We start from the raw sequence: 23,055 nt of genomic DNA on the forward strand, positions 1-23,055 counted from the left end.
TGAGATAGGAACGAATAACCTGAGATGACTCCTCCTTCCTCTTCCGGGTTTCAAATATTCCCCAGTGAAATTTCTCCTTTTTCCTTTCACCCACCTCCCCTCAACCCCCATTCCACTGGAGGGGAGTCATGAAGGAAGGAGAAACCATAAAGAGGAGGAATGCTGCTTATTCAAGTCAGCATTTGAATCCTAAACTGGATAGGAACCCAGGAGTTCCTCCTCCTAGGAACAGTGGGCTGGCAGGGCAGGGAGGTGATGGAGAGAAAGTGTTGGAACCAGTGTCCCTGGCCCCCATCCCAGGCTTGCCACGGCTACAGGACAGAGAGGTCAGCTCTCAGCAAGAACTGCCTCCAATCAGGACTCCAGAGCTGCCAGGACAGGAGCTTCAGCAGGAGGGGGTGTCAGCAGGAGGGACAGGGACTGAGAGGCTGGCAGACGGCGCCCTCCCTCATCCCAGACCAGGCTCCTGGGCCATCTGCTGACTAGGAGGGGATGACAGCCTCAGACTCCAGACAGCAGCACCTCCGAGACTCATCCTCCCTTCCTCCCCACCGCCACCTCCCCATACCCACCGTGTTTCAGGCTTCTTCCAGATCCTGCTCACAGCTCATCTCCTATTTCCCAAGCACTTGCTATGTACATGGTACTGTGCATACCTAATATTCTCTAATCCCACTGCAATCCTGTGTATAGATATTAACCACATTTACCCATGAGAAAATTGAGCTCAAAATGGTGAGGTCACAAAGCCAGTAAGTGGGTAAGTCACTTTGAATCAAGATTCAAACGCAAGCCATTCTGATTTGAGAACCCCCAATCTAATCCCCATCTCTCAGACTCTCCTACCACTCACCATCCAGGGTACCCCATCCTTGATGTCAGGATCCCCAGCGCCAGGCAGAATCCCAACTTCAGAAGGCTCAGGACCACTGGCTCCTGACAGAAAAGAAGAGTGATGAATGAAGGGGAGAGAGTCTCCCAGAGTCCTCAGAGGACCAGTCTCTGGCCTTGCCAGTTTCCCTTTCCAACCCCCCAAACCAGGACTGATTGGATCCCCCATGATGCAGAGCCTTTGCACCCCCCCCCCGGGAAATGAAGTTGGCTTCATTATGCAAATACATGCAAATGAGCTTACAGGTTGGACTACCTCCAACTGCAGGTGTCTGTGTGATCTCTCCGTGGTGCTGAGCCACTGCATTTTCATTGCCCTCAAATATGATTCCATTCCACAAATATTTGTTGAGCAGCTACCATAAGCAAGACTCTGAGTGAGAAGTGTATAAGGTGATTTAAGTGTGCTCCCTGTCATCGAGGGGCTTATAGCCTAAGAGGGGAACAATCTCTCACATGACAGGGTTATTTTAGGTCCCTGTATTTTTGCACAAGCTGTTCCCTCCTCCTAGAATCTCCTTTCATCCACCCCTCAACCCTTTCCCCTGGCTAATACTTACTCATATTAAGCCCCACCTTCCCTTGAAGACTTTCTGTACTTTTATTCTGGGTTATGCCTCTCTGTTGGGCTTTTATAACACCCTGGGTTCCCCCATGAAAGCAGCTTTCACAAGGCACTGAAATTGTCTGTTTCAGTTTCTGTCTTCCCAACTAGAATGTGGTCTTCTGCAGAGTAGGAACCAAATTCTATTTATCTCTGGATCTCCAGCACCTAATTCAGGGCTTTGCCCAGAGCAGGTCCTTAATAAATGTTCATTAACTAGCCGAATAAATGACTGGGCTGGAAAGACGTACCAAAATGTTAGGCTAGTTCAGACAAGGGCAAGACCAGATTCAACTGGGGGAAATTGAGGAAGACTTCCCAGAGAAGAGTGTGTTTGAGACGGAGAACAAGATGGCTGTGTATTCCGCAGACAAAAGTGGTGGGGGAGAGAGAATTCCCAGTGGAGGAAACAGCAGGCACAAAGACAAATGAGGTGGGGAAATAAGGAATTCTGAGGGGTGGGCTGGGAGAGTTCCAGCAGATATTTAGGGTTTGGAAAATACTGGGAAGAGGTGGGAGACAGAGAGTCAGAAAGGAAGACAACTCTGAAGTTTGCAGCAGCCGTGACTGGAAGACTAATGATGCCATTATTAGACACAGGGATGTCAGGAAGAAGAGCTAGCTTTGCAGGCATGATTAATAGTAGTGGAAGAGACACAGTCAGACATCAGGAAGAACTTCCTGACCCTGAGGGATATGAGACAATGAAGAAGATTGTGGAGTCTCCTGGGAATCTTCCACGGAGGGGAGGGTAAGACATGCCCAGCACCCAGCCCACCCTGTTGCCTGCACTAGAGAAGCTGTTGGTTATTTTGCCTGGAGGGAAACTGGGGTGACCTCACAGATATCAGCTGCCTGGCTCTAGATGACAATTCTTCTCCTCCATCGCCCTTCTCTGGGGAAGCGGAATTGACTTCAGACCAAGGTGGCCTTGAAAGCAGTTGCTGTAAAAGCACCTGGAAGCATCTCCCTGCCTTGGAAAGAAGCTTTGATAGCCTGGTCCTTTGTCCATGGCGTAGTCCTCCTCCTCCCGACCCAGGCAGGACCCACACTGGAGACTCATAGCAGGAAAGGTCACTTTGGCAGAAGCCCAGACCACACCATTGGCTTTGTTTGTGGTCACATCAAGCGGGGGCCTCATGCTGAGCCTTCCCAATGGTGGACATTCCCAGGTTCCCCCCTCCTCGCCCCACACAGGAGCTGCTGCCAAGTCGCTGAGCCCTCATCAAGATCTTATCAAACTTCAGTCTCTTTAGCATCAATCCATATTCTCCTGGCTCTAGTCTCAGAGGTTATGGGCCCCTGTAGTTGCTCCTCTCCAGTCAAACCATCCCTGACTCCCTTACCTATGTTCTATACGGCAACATTGCCTAGTGGGAAAAGCACAAGCCCTGAGACCAGAAGGTGTGTGACACTAGACAAGTGACCTACTCTCTCTGAGCCTAATGATACCTGCTCATCTATTTCCCAGGGTTTTAATGAATATCAAATGATACAATGTATACAAAACCACTTTATAACCTCTAAGATTACACAATGTCATCCTTCATGCAAAGCGTTTATTTTGGATTTCCAAAATCCCCAATGTCCAAAATAGTAAACAATACAATCAAATCCAAATTACTGGGGGAAGGAGATATTCAACTTACAAAATTTCCTAAAGAGAATATTTAATTGATATAGATTTAATTATATAAGCTTCCTCCTATATATTATGCTTTATGATCACATTCCTCCTGCTGCCACCCCATTACTAAACATAATCAATAGGAAGGAAAAATGAGCAAAGAGGGGACTAAGAATTCGACCCATCACCAAGTCCTATGGATTTTGCTTCCTAAGAATAGAGCAGCCCACTTATTTCCATATCCACTAAATCACTGTTGGCTCACTAGCTAAAACTCATTCCCAACCTCCTTTCCCCTTTCCCAGCCTCCCTTATAACTAGAGGCCACATGATTCACTTTAGGCTAATGATATAAACATAAACATCTGATGAGGGTTTCTGGGAAAGATCTGCCTTTGTGATAAAAGGGATGGAGCTTGCTAGTACCAGCCTTCCTCCCTTCCTTCTCGGCTTGAATACAATCATGATGCCCGGAGCTAGGGCAGCTGTCTTGCCACCACGAAAGAAAGGCCTAGAGAATCACTGAAATGCTAGTTCCGGATTCATTGAGGCGTGGAACCAACATAAGCAGTTGCCTTCCTCCAGGCCTAAATGCAGTAAGGAATATACTCCTCTTTACTTAAACTACTGTTGGCCAGATTTTCTGTATTTGCAGCAGAAAGCACTGCTAACTAATCGGACTACCTCAGAATGTCATCTCCTGCCTGGACATTGGCAAAAGCTCCTAACTGGCCTCCCCGCTTCCGTTCTTCCTCTGCTCCAATCCATAGTGTCATTTGCAAACACAAATCTGATCATGTCGCTTCTCTGCTTAAAACTCTTCATTGGCTTATTGACGTTCTTAGGACAAAACGCCTTAACCTGTCCAATAAGGCCTGCAGGGTCTGGTCCTTCCTACGTTTCCGACACCCTCTCACAACACGCCCCCCATTACTTCCCCTGCTCCAGCCAGGCCAGCCTTTTTGCAGTCCCATGATCCCTCCCATCATGGGGCCTATTCCCCTGTCCAGAAAGCTTTTCCTGCCTACCTCTGCCTTGCTAACTCCTACACACCCTTCAGATCTCGGCCCAGTTGTTGCTTCCTCAGGGAAGCTTTCTCTGGCCTCCCTGACTAGGTCAGATCCCCCTGCTGTTTGCTCTCGAGGCACTGTGTCCCTTCCATAGCTCTCACAGCGTTACCGTTTTCAATTTGTGTGATTCAGAGATTCTCTGGCTCTCCCACTAGAGTGCAAGCCCCATGTAAGTGCAGGCATTTCATCTACCTTATTCACTGCGTTATCCCCAAGCCCCAGCACAATGCTTGGCATACGATGGGTGTTTGTTGAGTGAATGTGAGCCTACAAAGAACAAGATCCTTTCACTTATGACATTTTATTTAATTCCCACAACTATTCCAAGGGATAGACATTATCCCATCGCCCAATTTACAGAAGAAAAAACTGAGGCTTGGAGAGGCCAACTGACCTGCCCAATATCACAGAGTTGGTGGCAAACCCAGAAGCCAAACCCAGTATTGCCTCATTCCAATGCCTTATCTCTTCTCCTACCTGTGGTTTGAGCTCAGAGAGGCCAAACTTATTACACATCATTCTGAAGTAAACACAGTAATGAAAGTGAATTTTCTTTAAAAAAAAAAAAAAAAAAGGAAACACACAAATAAAAAAAACCTCACACTCTAGACCTAACCAGAGTATGGTTTCACCTTTTCCCATGTGGCGAGTACCGAGTTAGTTGCAAGTCCTAGGTCAGATAACTACAGAATAAAGGAAGCTCCCTGAAGCCCTGTGACAGCTCTGGGTGCTGGTGTTATTCTCGCATTTTACCACAGTCAGTCGTCTATCCACTACCCCAGGACCCAGAGAGCTGCCCAGACAGTGAACCTCTGGGCCCAGGGAGCCAGCTGCTTTTGCAGTTGCCCGTGGCTGGCTGGGAAGTAGGGAAGGAAGGAATCTGGGAGGGTGCCGTGTGTGACAAATTCTCTGATGCAGCTCGAATCTATCTGGGAATGGAAGAAGTGGCACGCATGCCGTCACCAAGAAATTACCCAATTTAGCACCAACTACACAATCCAGCAATTAGTTTCTTAAACCGGAACTTGCTGGGGGCTGCCAGGCTGGCGGGGTTGTTGTTACAAATCTCACTGGGAAACCAGCTGTGTAATTCGCCAGGAGGTTGTCACTGCCCCAAGCAATTACCTTCCAGAAAAAGAATGGAAAATGGAGGAAGGAAAAGGGCTGCAGAGCAAAGAGTCAGAGCGTTTTCTTCTCCTCTCCCCCAGGGCCCTGCCTGGCTGAATCAGTTGATTTTCCCTTTCTTGAGACAGAGGCGATTCACAAATTCCCTGGATCAAAGCAGTCATCGGTGTAGACTCCGCTGTCAGTCTCTCTGGGTTCAAATCCCTTTCCACTCACTAGCTGTGTGTACTTGGGCAGGTGATCCACCTCTCTTAGCCTAATTTCTCATCTGTAAAATGGGGATAATTTTGGAGCCATCAGAAAGGTATTAACGACATGATGGTTAATGGGATAAATCATATAAATCCCTTAGTCCTGCACCTGGCACGTGGTGAATACTCAGTAAAGGTCACTATCATTATTTGTACCTTCATTTTTACGACTTTCTCCATTGGTTTACAGTGTGACCTTGGGAAGGCCACTTAATCTCTCTGGGACAGCCATGTAAGACCAAAAGTATTCTGCTGGGGAAAAGCAGTTCTTACTCAAGACTGTCCACACCTGGGCACCCAGGGCTCCAGGTATGTTTGACAAAGACCAGTGTCTCAGAGGTTGGCACAAAGTGATGCCTTGGGCAATGGTAAAGATGTGAAAAAAACAAATATTAACTGATTCATGCCTTCCCCATGAAGTTGTCTGGGAGAGCGACAAGCTGGGCACAATGGTCCAGATGGCAGCAAATGGGGACGGTTGCTCTCTTGCTGGAGATCAGTCCTATCTAGTCCCCTCACATTGGAGCCTATGAGGTCATCCCATACCAGTTCCAACATAGCAGAACTTACAGCAAGTGAGGCTTGGAACTCATTTTGCAGCAGTATGTCTGGGCTCCTCCATGCCCTTGGGACCCCAAAGTTTCAGGCTTTGCCTACCTACCCCCTTTCCCTGTGCTGACTTAACCAGAATATCCAGGATTCTGCCTCAGTTTCTCTGTCCAGTCCTCCACCACCACCTGTCCTGACAGCAGCTTGGGGGGCTGGGGCTGTATGTCCACTGTGAAAGGGCTAGCTACTGGGGAGCCTGAACACAGAACCTCTGACTGTAGCCCACACTCCTGTGCCCATGGATAGGCATTCCACCCCCAGCCCCGTCTCCTCTTGCAGCCAGTTCTGCCCAAGCCCCCTTGACCATTTCGACACTGGCTTTGCCCAGCTGCCTTTGGCAGGATCTCTGTAGCTGGGCTGGTGCCCTCATCCCTGGCATCTCTCAACCCCATGACCCAGCACTGTCACTGAAGACTCAGCATGCCTTGTGCCCAACCCTAGCCCTTAAGACCCCAAAGAAAAACCTCTTTATACTACTTTCACTGATCCAGAAAATGGAGGAGGAGGAAGGAAGAACAGAATAGAAGGAGGGAGGTTTGGGCTATTCTTCATTCACCTTTATTACTTTATTTAATCAACTCTTCCTGGGGGTTGAGGGTAGGAATTTTACAGAAAATGGGCTTACTGCTCCAAAACACTCGAGACATTTAGGCAGAGCCAAGTCTAAATCCATCTCCTGACCCGTTGGACAGTGCTCAGCCTGTGAATAACCCACACTACCTGGAATCTCTTTGAAAATCCCACCTCAGGGGGCTTTTGACTTGATGTTCTCTCTGCTGGAACACTCTGCCCCAGATATCCCCGTGGATTCCTCTGTCTCATCTTTTGGGTCTCAGCTCAGAGAAGCCTTCCCTGACCACTCATAACTGAAGTCAAGCCCCATCCCCCAGGCACGCTCTACGTCATCCTGTTTTGTTGCCTTCATAGCACTTACTGCTCTTTGAAATTATTTTCTTTATCGATTACATGTTTATAGTATGTCTCCCCATAGCAGAACATAAGCCCCAGGAGGGCAGGGACTACGTCTGTCTAATGTGTTGCAGTATTCTGAGTGTCTACAACAATGCCTGCCACTAAAAGGTGCTCAAAAATATCTATTGCATGAATGAAAGTCTTCACTTGCCACCCTCATCCACTCTACTCCTGTGCACAACCGTCCACAGAAAGGACCTCCACTCCTTTCCTTCGAAAGGCTTTGGAGAGCCCCTGGAGGATTTTGTATTAGAAATCGAGCCTCCAAACCCAGCCCTGCTCATCATTTATCTAGCCATTCTCGAGTGGCAGGTAAAGATGGTTCTTTTCCAGTCACATCTGGGTCTCTCCAGATGTGCCCCTTTGCATAGCTCAAGGAAGGCAGTGGGGGGAAAGAGGAAGGAAGAGGGGAAAAAGTGACCCTCCCCACAGTGCAGAGAAGAATGAGACTGTAAGGAGGGTTCTCAGTGCTCGGGGTCCACCATCCAGCCCCAAGCAGGTATCTTCCTTCAGACTCTCCGGGCCTCAGCTCCTCTCCCAGCCGGAGCCATGTGGCCAAGAGGCACCAGAAGCGAAGTTCCGGCTTCCTCCTCTTTCTCTAGGGCTCACAAGGGCCCTATGAGACACAATTCAGCCTAAGCAGGCTCATCCCCTCATGCCCCCTAATTGCACTCATGGCCAGCTGCTTTTGGCCCATTCTTTCCTTTCTGTGAACTGAACAAATTCTCAGGCTGTTCTGCCTTGTCATGTCTATGCTCCCCCTCCTGAGGGTCTCCAGGAGCCTTCTTTGGGGAAGTCATCTCTGCCCACTGCTGAGAGGCAGGACTCCCAGGACAAGACTCCTATAGGACCCTGGTCAGAGGCAGCCAGTGAGAGAGACTGGGCATTCTGAGTCTTAAGCTGAACTGTCTGAGTTCACGTCCCAGGTCTACCAGTCACTAGTCATGTGGCCTTAAGGAAGTCCCTTCATCTCTCTCAAGTTCAATTTCCTCAACTTCCAAATGGAGGCAAGAATGGTCCCTTTTGTGATTTCACAAGGATTGAGATACTACAGGAAAAATGCACAGTGCTGAGGGTTAGCTTTTGATAACTCAGGAGAAACCACTAAAATGCAGGAGATCTGGAAGCAGAGCCTCGGAGAAGGTTTCTCAGTCAGCCTTGGGCAGAGGCTGTAGCCATACCCGACTCAGGTTGGATCAGAAATAGGTACTCTAAAAACTCATTTGTCTCATTTTTCATCCAGGACTTTCTGTTTGCCTGGGCTCCTTTGGAAGACCTCCCACACCCTGAGCACGCTGAAGACAGAAGAGCAGGCCTGGTGGGCAAAGAGGGTGGCATCTGAGGAACTAGAGGCCCTTGCTTTGCAGACCCCCACCAAACCCTGCAGCTGGGGCTAGTGGTCTCTCTTCCAACTCCAGGGATCTGGAAGGGAAGGCCCAGTGACCTTCTTGCCAGTTGTTGCAAAGCCAATCATCTGCCTCCCACCATTGTATCACAGCCTACCTGTGTGACGTGAACAGCTTGTTTTATCTGTCTGAACCTCAATTTTTCTCACCTGTAAAATAGGGACAACACTACCTACCTCCTAAGGTTGTGGCAATGAGTAAATAAGCTGACCTATCCAAGGTAACTGGCACATATGTCCCCATATGTTGGCTTCTCCTGACTTCAGCATCCTAGCACCTTCTTTCATTTGTACATATTTGATGAGATTTGGGCTGGTGCTGCCCTGGTCTCCAGGATGCTGCCAGACCTGAGCCTGCCAGGGACACCAGAGAACAACAGGTAGGATTCCAAGGCCCACTGGGCAGCAGCTTCTCAGCCAGGTCAGACCCACAGCCTTTCCCACCCGCTGGCCCAGATGTCTGGTTCCCCCATGGAGGCCAGAGCTTAGGGCTGTCTCCTGGGTTAACACACTGTCCTGTAAGCTCTCTATGTGAGCTAGAACAGGGGCTGCCAGCACTAGGGCCTGTCTCCTCCTTCTATGCCTCTCCCAGAGGGAGTCAAGCACAGGGCTGGGCCCCACAGGGCCCCATGGAGCTGCTTGGTTAGCTGACTACCAGGTTCACATTGTAGCACCTCTCACCCCTCAGCTCTGCCTGATCCTGCCCCAGCTTCCAGGGTACCCTATCCTCTGCTCTCCTCTCTGGATTTCTGGGCTTAGCAAGAGCCAGGACCACAGTGGGAGAGAGCATGGGCAGCACAGACTGTGAGATCCCCCCATATACAAGGCCTGTATATGGCCCTTGATACAGTTTAGGTATCTTCTCTTCCTAGAAAACTTCACTGACAGTGCCCTCTCCACTAATCGCAGGCCACAGCAGTTGCTACCACCTCTTGGGTACAATACTTCAACACAATAGGGTAAATATTTGTTTGCAGGCTGTGAGCTCCTTGGAAACCAGGATTCATCTGATCTGTCTCTGCATGGACAAGATCTGGCATACAGTAGGTGCTCAACAAGTTCTGGGTCAGTGATTGAGCCATCAAGAAGTAGTACCCCTCAGCTGGGACACAGGGAGAGAGGGAGAAACAGGAGAAGGCAGGAGGAAAATAACTCCCTGTAGCGGGACCAGAAGTCCCCAGCAGGCAGAGCTGGTCCAGTGTGATGTGGGTTTCCTGAAGAACTGGGAGTGTCCTGTCCAGGGAGGCATATAAGTAGAGGTGGGAGGGCCACTTTGGAGGATGGTATAGGATGGATTCAAGCACTGAACACATTTCAGACCAGACAACCTCTGGTGCCTTTCAACTCTGAAGTCTGAGGCTAAGCTCTCTGAATGCCTACAACTGAACAGGCATTGTGTTAAATGCTTTAGATGCACCTCTTCGTGTCCTCCTCGCAACTATCCCTTGCAATAGGTAGCATTATTACTTCCATTTTACAGATGAGGAAATTGAGGTTTAGACATGTAAAGAAAATTGCCCAAGGTCACACAGGTAGTGGAAGAGGGATTTGAATCTGGGTCTGAGTCCAGGCCCGACACTCTCAACCACTAGGAGACCAAGCCTCGGCAGGTCTAAAGCAGCATGTTCTCTGACTAAACTGGTCTGATGAGGCCAGCAGGTGGACCCCCAGTGTGCCCTGACTCATCACTCAGCCTCAGGAAACCTCCACCCCTGCCATCCCTCCCTCACATATGGGCACACATGTTCCCAAGACTGCTTCTTCACAATGTAACACATGTATTCATCCAGAGGCAGATCACACAGCCATGCAGTCATCCAACACAATTCACATGGCATTTGTCCTCACATATATTGTTCATCATCACATAACATGCACAGATACACACAAACTTGTTCCCACAAGGGTTCACGCACGTGCATTTTCATCCAATGGACATTGATGCTTGCACACGCAGAAGCTGCACCGATACAAAACCTTACATACAAGTCCACATGTTTATCCCCATACAACAGACATACATGTTCACTTCACCTCACTTAGGCACCCACATCTTCTCAATACTCCAAATCCTCCGCCAACAAGAACTTTATCCATTGTTCCCAGATCCAATACTAGGCCCAGGTGAGCAATGATGCTCCCTCCCTCTGGGGTTGTCCAGGCAGCCCTGAGAGGGGGAGAAGTCTCAGCCTGCCTGTGATGGATGGAATTAATCTACTGAGCTGGAGAAACTAAATAATTAAATCCCTAATCACCCCCCAAGCCAGCCCAGGCCAATATAGCTGAGGGAGGGAGGGGGCGCTGAGGCCCAGACCAATATCCTGGAGAGGGGGAGGGGTTTGGGAAGAGAGGCACAGACAGAACCCTCTAGGAGCGTTCTCTGGGAGGAGCTCTGGCAGGCAGACAGAAAGACAGACAGACATGGTTCTCCAGTGCCCCAGGCTCTCCCTTTCCACATGGAAATGGAGCAGCTTCGGAAGACAGCCCACCACCATCCACTAATACAGGATGAGACGAAGGGTACGGTCCTCCTCCTACCCTCCCCAGAGCCCTTCCTGCCCCTCCATGGGGTGCATCCTGTGAGCATATGGGGATGGCAGACAGGACACTCAAAGTACCCAGGAACGTGGCCGTCCGTGAGGTCTGCCCAAACTGGAAATGACGCAGGATCAGGCGGGCCCTGGCCCAGCCCTGCCCCACTCAGAACAGGCCCTTCCCCAGCCTGGCATAGACGGCAGGGAAGGACCCTCCACATAGGTGCACCTGCTTCCCACAGGAAGTGGATCCAGCACGTGGCTAATAAGCTGAGGATGGGGCAGAGGCCTGGGCAGGGGGGCTCAGGGAATCAGCCTGGGAACAGGCCCCAGTCTGATTGGCTGAAAAGTGGGTCATTTTCCTTTTGAAAAATAGTGAGAAAATGGAGAAGTAGGTCGGGCTCTCATCCCCTCACCCCCAGGCACCATCCCCGACTTGCAGGTGGGGAAAGAAGGAGAGATCTGCTCTTGCCAAAGCCCCACTTTCCCCAGAACCCCGCTGGGGCCCCCAGCACGGGAGGCCAAGGTCATCATCACTCAGGACACCCAAGGGCACACACACTCTGAGGCCAGGACTGGAGCACAAGCCTCGCCCTGCCCTGGGCACCTGGAGTGCGAGGAGCTAGGGCCCAGCCAGGCTGGAGGGGTGGCAGCCCCAGTACACAGGCCCCTGAGGAGCCCCTTCCTATCCCCACGTCTGTCATGATGCCTCCTCTCCTCTCTTCTCCTCCCTTTCCTCATCGTCCACGTGGGCAGAGTCGTTGCCATGACACCACGGGCAGGTGGGCGGCTCTGGCGGCTGTTTCAGCCCAACCCCCAAGCTCAGAGCCCAGGTGGGAGGGGATCGACTGCAGCGCCCCCGCCCCTAGTCCAGATGAGCAAGGAGATTGGCAGAAGCCCCCCATACACCCCGGAACCTGCAAGGGGCTCTAGCACTGGCCTCTTGGGAACCAGGCAACCCAGGCACAGGCTTGGATGTCTGGGGGAGGAACTCTCAAAGAGGATTTCAGGCCTTAATGCCCCGCCACCCATACCAGAGGTCAGGAGGCGGCACCAGGTGGGGCTGACCCACAACTCCCACTTCCTCCCCCTTTTCTCACCAGCCCCCCTCCCAGATGTCCCCACATAGTATTGTCTCAGTCCTTTCACCCTAGCAGGCAATTGGTCCTGCCTGAGGTCTAATCTCAGTTCCTCATTCTGTAACACAAGCTCAAGTCTCCATGCTCTCTTGAGAGAGAGGAAAACAGCCAAAGTTGCAACTCTCAGAGAGATTCCTTCCCTACCACCAAACCCCTAGCCTGTCCTCTATATATTGTCTCCCCTTTCCCTGGGTGTCCCCCATACCTGAATTCACATCACCGCCTAGGGGGACCACTCACTCCTAAGCCCATATTTGGCCAAGGCATCCACCCCACAGGAGAGAAGAGGGAAAAAGGTGGAGGCTAGATGCTGTCTGAGGATGCCACCCTGCATCCCACCACGTCTGGCCTCAGGAAGACTGGGCCAGGTCTGAGCTCACCGGCTCTGAGCACTCCTCTCAGGGTCTACATGCCTCTCTCTGCATGTCTCTAAGTTTCTGTGGCTCTGACTTCCTTAGACCCTTCCCACTGTTCAGGACCATGCTCCCTACCCCTGTTCCCTAAGGCAAGAGCCCGGTATCACTGACCAAATGGAACCAGAGGGACCCCTGCATGGCAGCCCTCTGCAGCCTAGCTGGCAGGGGTAGGTGTATGTGGGGTGGTGGTGGCAAGATCCAAAGGAAAGGAGAATGGCAGCCAGGGTTAGCTGGTGGGTGTCCAGCTTGTCACGGGGTGTTCATGACATACATACCACATATACACATAAAGACACTTTTACTTTCTTCCTTAACCTTCCCCTACTGACTAAGACAGTAGATCTGACTGGCTAAAATATATATGTGTGCACATGTGTGTGCGTGTGAGCATGCCTTTGCGCATTGTATCTCCTTTCTCCACCTCCACTGCCAGTGTTGTACACCAGGCCACCCTCATCCTAAGTTCTCACCAAAGCTATTACAACAGGTTCCTAACTGGTCTCCCTGCCTCGCATCTTGACCCAGCTCGATCTATTCTCCTCACTAGCTGCCAGTGTGATCTATCTAAAACTGTTTATTCACCAATATGTATTGAGGGCCGACTCTGAGCCAGGCACCACTCTGGACACAGTGGGTGCAGCAGTGAATAAGACAGATGAAGCTCCCATTCTCATGAAGTTTATATTCTAGTGGAAAAAGAGAGATGATAAACAATTACACAAAATAATGGAGGTGGTAAGTGCGGAAATTAAAAAAAAGTGGGGTGAGGGGCTAGAATGACAAGGGGCTATTTAAGATAGACTGTGGGGGAGGCCTCTCCAAAAAAGTGACTTTTGAGCAAAGACTTGAATAAAGTGAGGGAGCAAGTCACGTGGGTGTCTGGGGGAAGAGCATTTCAGGGTGAAGGAAAAGCTAGTACCACAGCCTCGAGGTGAGACTGTGCTCAGCTTCTTTGGGGAATTGAAAGGAAGCCCTTGTAGGGGTGGCACCTGGGATCAGGGAGGTCACTGGAAGCTATTTTACACATAGCACTTATGTCAGTCAGGCCCCACTAAGCACTTGGGATTTAACTCTGAGGGAGATGGAAAGCCATTGGCAAGGCATGACCTCACCTTAGTCCGGCTGCTTTTGGGGGGAGAATCTATGCAGTAGGGCCTGGCAAAGGTGGAAGTAGGGAGACCAGCGGGGACAATCCTGTCACTGAAACACCTTTTCCTACAGTTGTCCACGTGCCAAACACCTGTTCAACCTTCAAGCCTCAGCTCAAAGGCTTCCTCTCCTATGGATCCTTTACCAAACTCTTCCCTTCCCCACTCCAGAACTGACCAACCCCGTGATAGGTCCCCACTGCCCCCACGTATGTCCTCCTACCTTCCTTAATACTCTCCTCACTTGGTCCCAGGGCTTTTACTTTCTCTAGATTGTAAGTCACTGAGGTCAAGGACCATCCACAGTGTCTAGCACAATTCGTGGCACATCACAGGCATAAAATAAACATTGGTTGAATGAATGGAGGCATTGGGTGAAGCACATGTGATGGAAAAGGGACTATTTGCTGGCTGTTGTTAACCTGGGTGAGTGAGGTGCACCTGTATGTGGTCACGAGTTGCAAACAGGCCAGTATTAGCATATGCCCACATATTTCTGCATACTCTGTTCATATGTATATGTGTGTTAGCATGTGTGTACAAGGTGACAAATCCCTATGTTGGTATATACATCCCTGTAGATTTGTTCATGTATGTACACTTTAGAAAGTGTGTTTGTGTTGAGATATACACATTAAGGCACAGACAAGTAATGTTCACATGTACACATACACACGTCTTGCCACATGCCCTGCACGTGTGAGGCTTATGCACACACTTGGACTTCCCTAATATCCCTGCCTCTTTCACTCACTAAGCCCAACTTGTTCTGCTCGATTCTTGAAACCTCTGGAATAATGTTAACATTCAAGCTCCCATACTCTTTCCCCACATATACCCCTGAGCACCATAGCATCTGAGCAGCTTTGGGCTCGGCTTCCTTACTCAGCTGTCCCCAAGGCCTGTATAGGTTCCTCCTCTCCAAACTCCCTTCATATGGATGGTGGTGAGGAACAGCTGGGTCCCTGTGACATGAGAATTTGAGAGATCTCAAGGAGCCTGCTTTCTGGAGAAGAGCCACAGGCATCAGGGTGGATCAAGTTCAAGCTTGTGGGAAAACAACTTTTGGACAGCCCCAATGTTCAGTCAGAATCTCTCTCTCTCTCTCATTCTTTCTCTCTGTCACATTTATTCACATATATGACCCAATTTATGTACATATATTTGTATGCTGTTAAGTCATGTGTGCATACATGTGATCCCACATATATGCTCACATACATGCTCACACTTATATACATGCATCATTGGGTGAACACTTCACACATACACACACACGGGTTTAGTTATGTATGTGTCCACACATATACAAACTCATAAATGTGCTTTTACACAGTCACACAGCATACTCACATATATGTATGTACATATACACAGTCATACACCCACTCACAGGCAGAAACACACATGCATGTGCACTGGACTCACAGAGATATCCAGACCCTCCTCTGGCTTCTATCCTGTGCACAAAGCCAGGAGTTCATATTCTCTCCAAGTGACATCTCAAGTTTGCGTTTGCTCTTTCCTCTTGCCAATCTCCCACTTCTCCATTTGGAAAATTGTTCCTATTATCATTAGGATATGCCCCACTCCTGGATTCACCCCATTTGCATCCCCTCTAAGAAAAAAAAAAAGTCATTCTAAGAAAGGGCTCTGTTATCCCCTTGTCCCATGCCTGGAGTAACCAATATTTCCTCAAACAACGCATATTTCCCCACCCCTTATTTATACATAACTCTTTAATTCTAAAAGGGGAAACGAAGAGAAAATATCACGGCCAGAGTTCTTCCTCCCAATACTTCTAGGTATGGCCCACCGATCTCAAACCTCAAAATAGTTATTGGGGCAGAGGAAGGAAGAGTAAGAAAATTATCTCTGGGCCCTAAAACCTTCTAGGATGCCTCTCTTTTTCCCTAGAGGGCAGCTTCACGATGTTCAGTGAACCCCTCTCATCCCAGCCTAAGGACCCTGCCAAGTAGAGGGTAGACCTGGAGGCTTCAAAATGTAAAAGGGGTGACCTAGGCTCAAGATAACAAAAGAAGCAAGTATTTAAAAGACAAGAGCTGGCTAGGGAGCGGGGAGGCAAGCTGAAGATGCCTCACAGCAGGAAAGCAGCTGCTGGAACACTGGATCATGAACAGCAGGACTCTCCAAGGGGCCAAGGAGAAGGGGGTGGACATCCAGCATTCCGTGTGGAGGTGGAGGGGTGACTGCTTCAGGCAGTAGCAGCAGCTCCAAAGTAAAGTCTTATCAAAGCTGTTATGTAACCAAGGGAGCTGAGTGGAGCACAAACACCTCCCCTCCCCAAACAGGCACCCACACCCACACCCACTACCTCCCAGCACCCACAGCATAGGAAAACTCAGCTCCTCCCAAGCAGCTAGAGAAGAGAGGAATCATCTTGATGAGTTACATCAAAAACATGATGGGTGAGGGGCTCCTTATTAACTAGAAGTCACATCTGGGAAGGGGTGAACTGATTCAGTTTGGGGTCCCTAGATACCTCCCCCTTTTCTTGAACTCCCTGCCCCACCCAATTTTTGCCCAGCATCATCTGGAAACCCTCTCCTTCTTCCCCCCTCAAGAAGGATCCCATTTGAATATTTGATTGTGCTCTTGGGGATGGGAGGTGAAGCTGCCATCAACCCCTCCTGCCTGTTGTTCCCCCACAGTCTCATCTGCATGTCCTGACATTTGGCTCCCATCTCCCTGGGATGACAAGGGAAGGGATCTGGAGAACTAACTCCTTGCTCTATTCCCTTCAGAGTTACAAAGACAGAGCATAAGAACCCAGAAAATTGAGATGACCCTGACCCTAGGTTAGTGTGGAAAAGATTTCCAAGGGAGCTGAGGATTGAAACCCAGACCCTACCCCCCAATTTAAATATTTCTTCTCCCCCAGATCTTCCTCTTTTCCCATTGCCCTCTCTCTAGTAGCCTCCTCCTTCTCTGCTCCACGGCATTGAACAATCCCCCCACTCCACTTAAATCCTTGGCTTGTAAATCTTCCTCCCCAACAAAAGTCTCGCCCAAAGGATGCTCTGAGCTGTGGTTAGGGTAAGCAGAGAATCAGACAGGATTGCAGAATATTTCACTGTCCTCTGACAGAAATTCCAAAGTATGGTGGGCAGAGGGATGAGGGCAGATTGATTGGTGGTCAATCAAATTATCCTGAACTTCTTAGCTGTATCCACACCAGGTCTAACCAGCAAAACCTAGCTTTCCTAATCGAGAACCGCCATGAGCCTGAACTTCTGGGACCCAGTAGGAGAAAAGCTGGTGCCAGTACCCCTAATCTTGTTGCACTAAAAACTATCATGAGAAGATAGCTCACATCCACAATATCATTCTCCATCGTACCCCACACTACCAGTAGGGTGGTTTTGGAAAGGGGAGGGGGAATTGAAACAGGAAAAGAGGAGTTCCTTTCCCAAATATCACTAATACCTATGAGGCCTAAAGCCAGAGGGAGGACCCCCAAATCTATCTTTCCATCCAGGGACTCTGTCCTTGGAAAATGGGTCATCTGGGAGAATTTTTTCTGGTGAGCCCTCAGCACTGCCCAGCCGCCTTTCCATCATCGGGCCCCAACACAGCTCCATTCAGGACCCGGGACAGTTCCGAAGGAGCAAATCCCCGCAGAGTCCCATTCAGCACTCGGGACAGCTCCCAGGGACTCCGGCAGTTGCCAGAAACCCCACCTCCCAGAAAGGAACAGGCTTACCCCACCACACACCCTCATTAGAGCAGAAGCCCCTCGCCCCTGCCCCTCCTACACTCGCTCCCATCCACCAGGGGAACCTGGTACCCCTCCCTTCCCTCTATGTCCAAAGAGAAAAAAGAAACCCAGACAGGAGGCCTCCCTGAGGGAGCCTAGAGAGAAGACCCCACCCACCTCCATTCAGTCCTGAGCCTCTCAACGCCACTCACAGCTGGTTCTAAAAACCACTTTCTTTCTTAACCAGCATCCCCAAAATAAAAGAAATACTCACGTTGGGGCTCCCAGCCCTGTAGGCAGATGTGGTAGGGGGAGGCAGAGAGAGGTAGCTCCCCACACCCTGCTCTGAGCCCCCTTTCTGAAGGAGCCAGCTCCCATCTGGACTGGGGGGAGGAGAGACATGTGGAAGCACTGAGTGAGGGGAGGGGAGAAAAGAGGGGAGGAGGCAGGAGCGGGGGACTGTGGGGTGGGGGTGTCAGGATGGGGGCGAGGGAATCCTTTTTAATTTCATTCTCTCCCCATGTCTACATCAGCCCTGCAGGCTCAGCTCTTTAATATTTACACACAGGAAGAGGAGAGGATGAGAAAGAATAGAGAGTTAGGGGGGCAGGGGATACCTGAGCTCAAAGGGCACAGAGTCCAGGGCCTTCAGGAGCTGGAAGGTTGGGGCCCCCACACCATACCCAGCCCTCTCGCATTCTGAGCTCTTGACTGGAAGGAAGAAGGAACTCTGGGACCATTCTGTCCCTTTGTTAACAAGACACTTTGAAGCTGCATCAGAAAAAGATCAGATCCCCACCCACATACCTGGACACCCCCACAAACCCAGATTTCTTGGGTGCCTTATGTGCAGACGGTAGAGGCAGTATCATGTACAAGCATGTTCTGATGCTTGGAAGCATGTTTGCATGTGGTCTGCATGTAAAAGCACATGAACATATCGTCTAGCATGTACAGATTTATACAAGTATGTTCTGAGTGCATTCACATGTAACAGTTCATGCAATCATATGCAAACTTATATAATCATATGTGCAAACCAGCCCCCAAGTGACATCCTCCCCTCAGTTACAACCCCAAGGACATGGCCACCCACCTCCCCAGACTCCTTTATTCACAGGCCCCTCCCTCATAGCCTCACTTTTTCTTTCTGTGACATGGGGAGAAGGGCTGGTGGGAAGGCAGGCTGCATTTGAGCCCAGGGACTTGACAAGTTATTAGCAACCATGAGCTGGCAGCTCGTTACCATAACGATGATGCCACTGCCTCACCCCAGCTCAAACCCAGACTCCCCAGACGGCAGGAGGCCCGCTGAGCCAGCAGCCTTCAGACTGGAGGGGGTGGGGTAGGTAAAGAGGGAATCAAGACATAATGCTTGCATGGTGGAGGGTACGCAGCTGTTCTTCCAACCCCTACTGAGAGACAGAGCTTTGAACCCACCAAGTGGGAATGAAATCAGACCCTGGAAAGGTCTCCTGACCACAGCGATGGTAAGATACTGGAAGTGGTCTGTAGAAGCCCCTCTACACAAAAGCTGCTGTTGTCATTTGCTCCCTTCATCCCCTCGCTCCAAGAACCTCTTCAACTGATCTTAGCAGATTAAGAGAAAAACCAACCAAATAGTAGGCTTTTCTCTGAATTTCAGCCTTCCCATCTGTAAAATGGGGACAATTATCTTTATCATTTACCCTAGGCTCCTGGAATGTTTAATTAGAAAGGGTTTAAGGGTAACTACAGACTCTTCCAAAATCAGACAAGCCCCAGAAGTTTCTCTACCCAACAGGAACCCACAGAGTAAAGAACTGTCAGGCCAGCTAGAGGGAAAATGCATCAGAAACCGGGTAGGATGAAGGAAAATGGAGCTCAGCCAGCTCAAGCCCAACATCAGCTGGAGGGAGATGATGTGAGGTGCCAGGCAGCAGCTGAAAGCAGGCACTGTCACAGAAGAGAGTCTGGGAGTCTGGCCTGCAGCAGCTTCAGTGCCTCACCAGCAGGAATCAAGACAAGCCCATGGCCTACCTCAGTGATTGGTATGGCTAGGAATCCCCATCCCCAGGAAGGTCTGTAGCTTCCTCTCTTTGGAAAGGGGTCCCAAGTTGAAGGATCTACAGCCTTAGGCTTATTGAGTCTTTGATCCTTCTCCCCAGATTCCCTCTGGTCAGCTCTGATGGCATGGGGGGGGGGCGGCAGGAATGGAAAGCAACATGGAGGGTTGGAAAGTTCCTTGGCTAAGACTAGCCAGGAACCCACAAGTTTGCTGTGTGACCTTGGGCAAGTCCCCTCCCTTCTCTGGACTTCAGTGTCCTCACTTGACAATTAAGAGTTTGGATCAAGTCAATTCTAAGTTTCCTCCCCTGGCCATCATTCTACAGCTACACACAAGCTCACTCCTTGGAAGTGAGCCCCCTGGCATAGAATGCAGTGGGCACTGCCTGCCAGATCAGTGGGGCACTGGGGGTGGGGGATGCGGGGGTTGTATCTGATGCTGTTCATCCTATGTTCATGTTCCTTTTAGAAACACCTGCCACCCTAGCCCTCCCGCTCCCTTTTTAGACCCTGATTCACTGCCAACTCACGAAGCCTCTCCCTCCCCTCCCTCCTCTCTTCTCCCCCTCTCTCCCTTTTAGGCCTTGGCAGCTGGGTGCAAAAGTAGCCCCAGCACTCAGGGAATGCTAGGTGGAGGTGGAGATCAGTGCCCCCAGGGTCAGAGAGAGGACACCAGGGGGTATCCCTCTCTAACCTCGGCCCAGCCCAGCTCTGCGGGTCACCAAAAGACCTGGGTTGGAGTCTTTCTGTACCACTGACTAGCAGTGTGGGATTATGGGAAATGCAATTCACCTCTCGAGCCTCAACATCCTCATCTGTAAATTGGCATTATATTAAGATGAACTACACGAAATTGCTATTTTTGTAGGTAAAAAACAAAAAGTTGAATATTGGCAATTTCATATGGCTTAACCTAGCTTGCCTGTTTCCTGGGGCCTTTGCGGAGATAAGAAGAAAGAGTTGAGAGGGGAGCATTTTTCAAAAGCCCTAAACTGATAAAAGGGCATATTATTATCATTATTATTACTTCAAAGAGCTTTAGCACAGACCCTCCTAGAGCCAGTGGGCTGAACCAATGACCCAGAACTTGGAAATTGAGGGCTTGGAAGTCTGGGAGACAACCACCTGCTCTGATGACTAAGAACTGGGCAGAAGCTTCCACCTGGCCTCCTCAGCTCCAGGCTCTAAAGGGCCTTTGGTGAAACATTATTGGGATGACACAAGTTCCCAGGCCCCAAGAAGAAGCACACATACTCCAGCTCACCCCAGGCCCCACCACCACCAGGGGTCCCAGCATGCAGCAAGGACACAACCAGCAGCATCACAGAGGGTACCCCCTGAGGTGGGTGAAGGTGGGGACCAAGGTGGGGAGTGCAGCATGGCTCTTGCCTGAGTCAGGGGTGAGGAGTCCCTGGGGAGGGGGATGAGCTGACCTCTAAAAAGTCTGATCTCCCTCTCCCATGCCCCCCACCCCCCAGGAATCCCTGGGGGGAGGGGGGACAAAGCCCAGGTGTGGGTGATTCAGAGTGAACCCTGCTCAGATACATTCTCACACAGCCAACACACACACACAGGCCACAGATACCTGAACCCACTCACAGAGACACAGTCACACCAGCACACACACACATCCCTTCACATACACACTCACAGAGACATACACAGGCACACACGGTGACAACACACACACTCATTCACACACATGTCCACAGACACATACACAGTAACACCCTCCACACACACTGCATACACCCAGTGACACGCACCGAGTCACTGCACACACTCACTGGCACACACAACCACCCACAGACCTACATGGTGACACACTCTCATCACAGACACACAGTGACACGCACTCACACTTACACACCTGCAGAGGAAACTTCTCTCCGGATCTCCCCAACACCACCACTTCCCCCCACAACCCAGCTGGCTACTCCCTCCCAGATCCAAGCCTCCAGCCGGGCCAGAGCCGGGCCAGGGCTGGCCGGCCCCGGCGGCTCTGGCCGGAGAGCCGGTCCTCGCTCCGCGTGGTCCCCTCGCCGGTCCCTGGGGTCAGGCCCGCGGGCCGTCAGGCCGGGGCGGGGGCGGGGGCGGCGAAGGAGGCCCAGCCTCCCCCCTCCCGGGGCCGGGAGCCGAGGCCGCCGGAGCCCGGGGCGTGGGCGGCGCCGGGGCCGCAGCCAGGCCGAGGCTGGGGGGCGCTGCAGAGGGCGCGGCGAGCGCGGCCCCGTCCCCACCCCTCCCCGCGGCTTACCTGGCCCGGCTCGGGCTCCGGCCGGGTTACATGGTGCCGGCGGCCCGGGCTGGGGGCGCTGCGGCGGCGGGCGGGCGGGCAGGGACGGGGCCCGGCACTGCGGAGCCCCCGGCGGAGGGGCCGCGCCGGCTGCGGAGCCCCGAGCGAGCGCCGAGCGGCAGCGGGCGCGGGAGCGGGAGGCGGCCAAGCCACGGAGGCTGGATTTCCCGGGGACCAGGAAGGGGAGGCGGGGGGATCCCGCCCGCGCGCTCCGCCCCCGCCCCCGCCCCCGCCCCCGCGCAGGGCCGCCGAGCCCGGAGCCCGCGAGAGGGAGGGGGAGACCGAGCTCCCCGCCCCCGCACCGGACCCGGGAGGGCCGAGGTCGCAGCCGGCGGGCGGCCGCCGGGGTCTCGGAGGAGCGCCCGCCTCGTTGAGCGACAGCGCTGGGGAGGCCCACCCCGGGGGTGGGAATAAGCTCCCCCTCCCCGGGACCACTGGGTCAGTGTCAGCCGGGGACCCAAGAACAGACACACAGTGTCACGGCCACGCACAGCCGACCTAGGCACAGGGACCCGAGCCCAGAGGCAGGCGGTTGGGGAGACAGTCACACAGTCTCACAGACACGGTCTCGCGCCCCACCGAGACACAGTCACATCCTGAATGTCACGCACGGCCCCCCAGGCACATCCCCTAAGGAGACTCTCCTTTGGGTTTTGCGGGTCAGCTACCCGACTTCAGCTCCTGCCCTCGGTTCAAGGAGCCCCGTTCCTCTGCCCCAGCCCCGGCCGAGGTGGGGCGCTGTGTCCTGCCTCAGAGCCACCGACCGGCGTTCCCCACCCACAGTCCGCACAGCCGAGGCATCCCCAGTGTGGAGGGAGAACCCCGCTATACCTGCCGACTTTGCTGGGGCCCCCACCCATGCCCACTGTGCCCGCCCACCTCTAGGCCCTGAGCCAGGGGTTGTGCCATGGCGGGGGCGGGGAGGGGGGGAGAGGGAAAGGGGACTGTCCGAAGCCCAGCCAGAGGCTGCAGAGCCAGGACACAGGCTGCAGGAGCCAGGAGAGGCGGAGGAGAGCTGACTGCAGCAGTCCCTTGGCTTGAATCCGTCTTGGCGCCCAGAACGATGCTGTAATGGGGGGGAGGGGGCCGCACTGGGGAAGCCGCAGCGGGAGGGGCTGAAGATGTAGGGGAGGGGCTGGTCTGGATTCTGATTTCCCAGGGTGGGTGTGAGGGAACACTGCCTCAGGCGCTGAAAGTTGGGATGGAG

General features: G+C 51.9%; 1 protein-coding gene across 1 annotated transcript in view; it reads right to left on the bottom strand.

The window, feature by feature from the left end:
- Positions 1–21,955, bottom strand: part of DLGAP3 (DLG associated protein 3) — a 56,607-nt gene extending 34,652 nt beyond the window's left edge. The window contains exons 1-2 of the mRNA XM_058553618.1: positions 21,810–21,955; positions 854–936 (exon numbers count right to left, since the gene is read on the bottom strand). The gene's annotated coding sequence lies outside the window, so the exon portion shown is untranslated. The remainder of the gene's footprint in view (positions 1–853; positions 937–21,809) is intronic.
- Between the last annotated feature and the right edge of the window lie 1,100 nt (positions 21,956–23,055).

This window comes from Diceros bicornis, chromosome 13, assembly GCF_020826845.1.
Source record: "Diceros bicornis minor isolate mBicDic1 chromosome 13, mDicBic1.mat.cur, whole genome shotgun sequence".
NCBI classification, from domain to species: domain Eukaryota; kingdom Metazoa; phylum Chordata; class Mammalia; order Perissodactyla; family Rhinocerotidae; genus Diceros; species Diceros bicornis.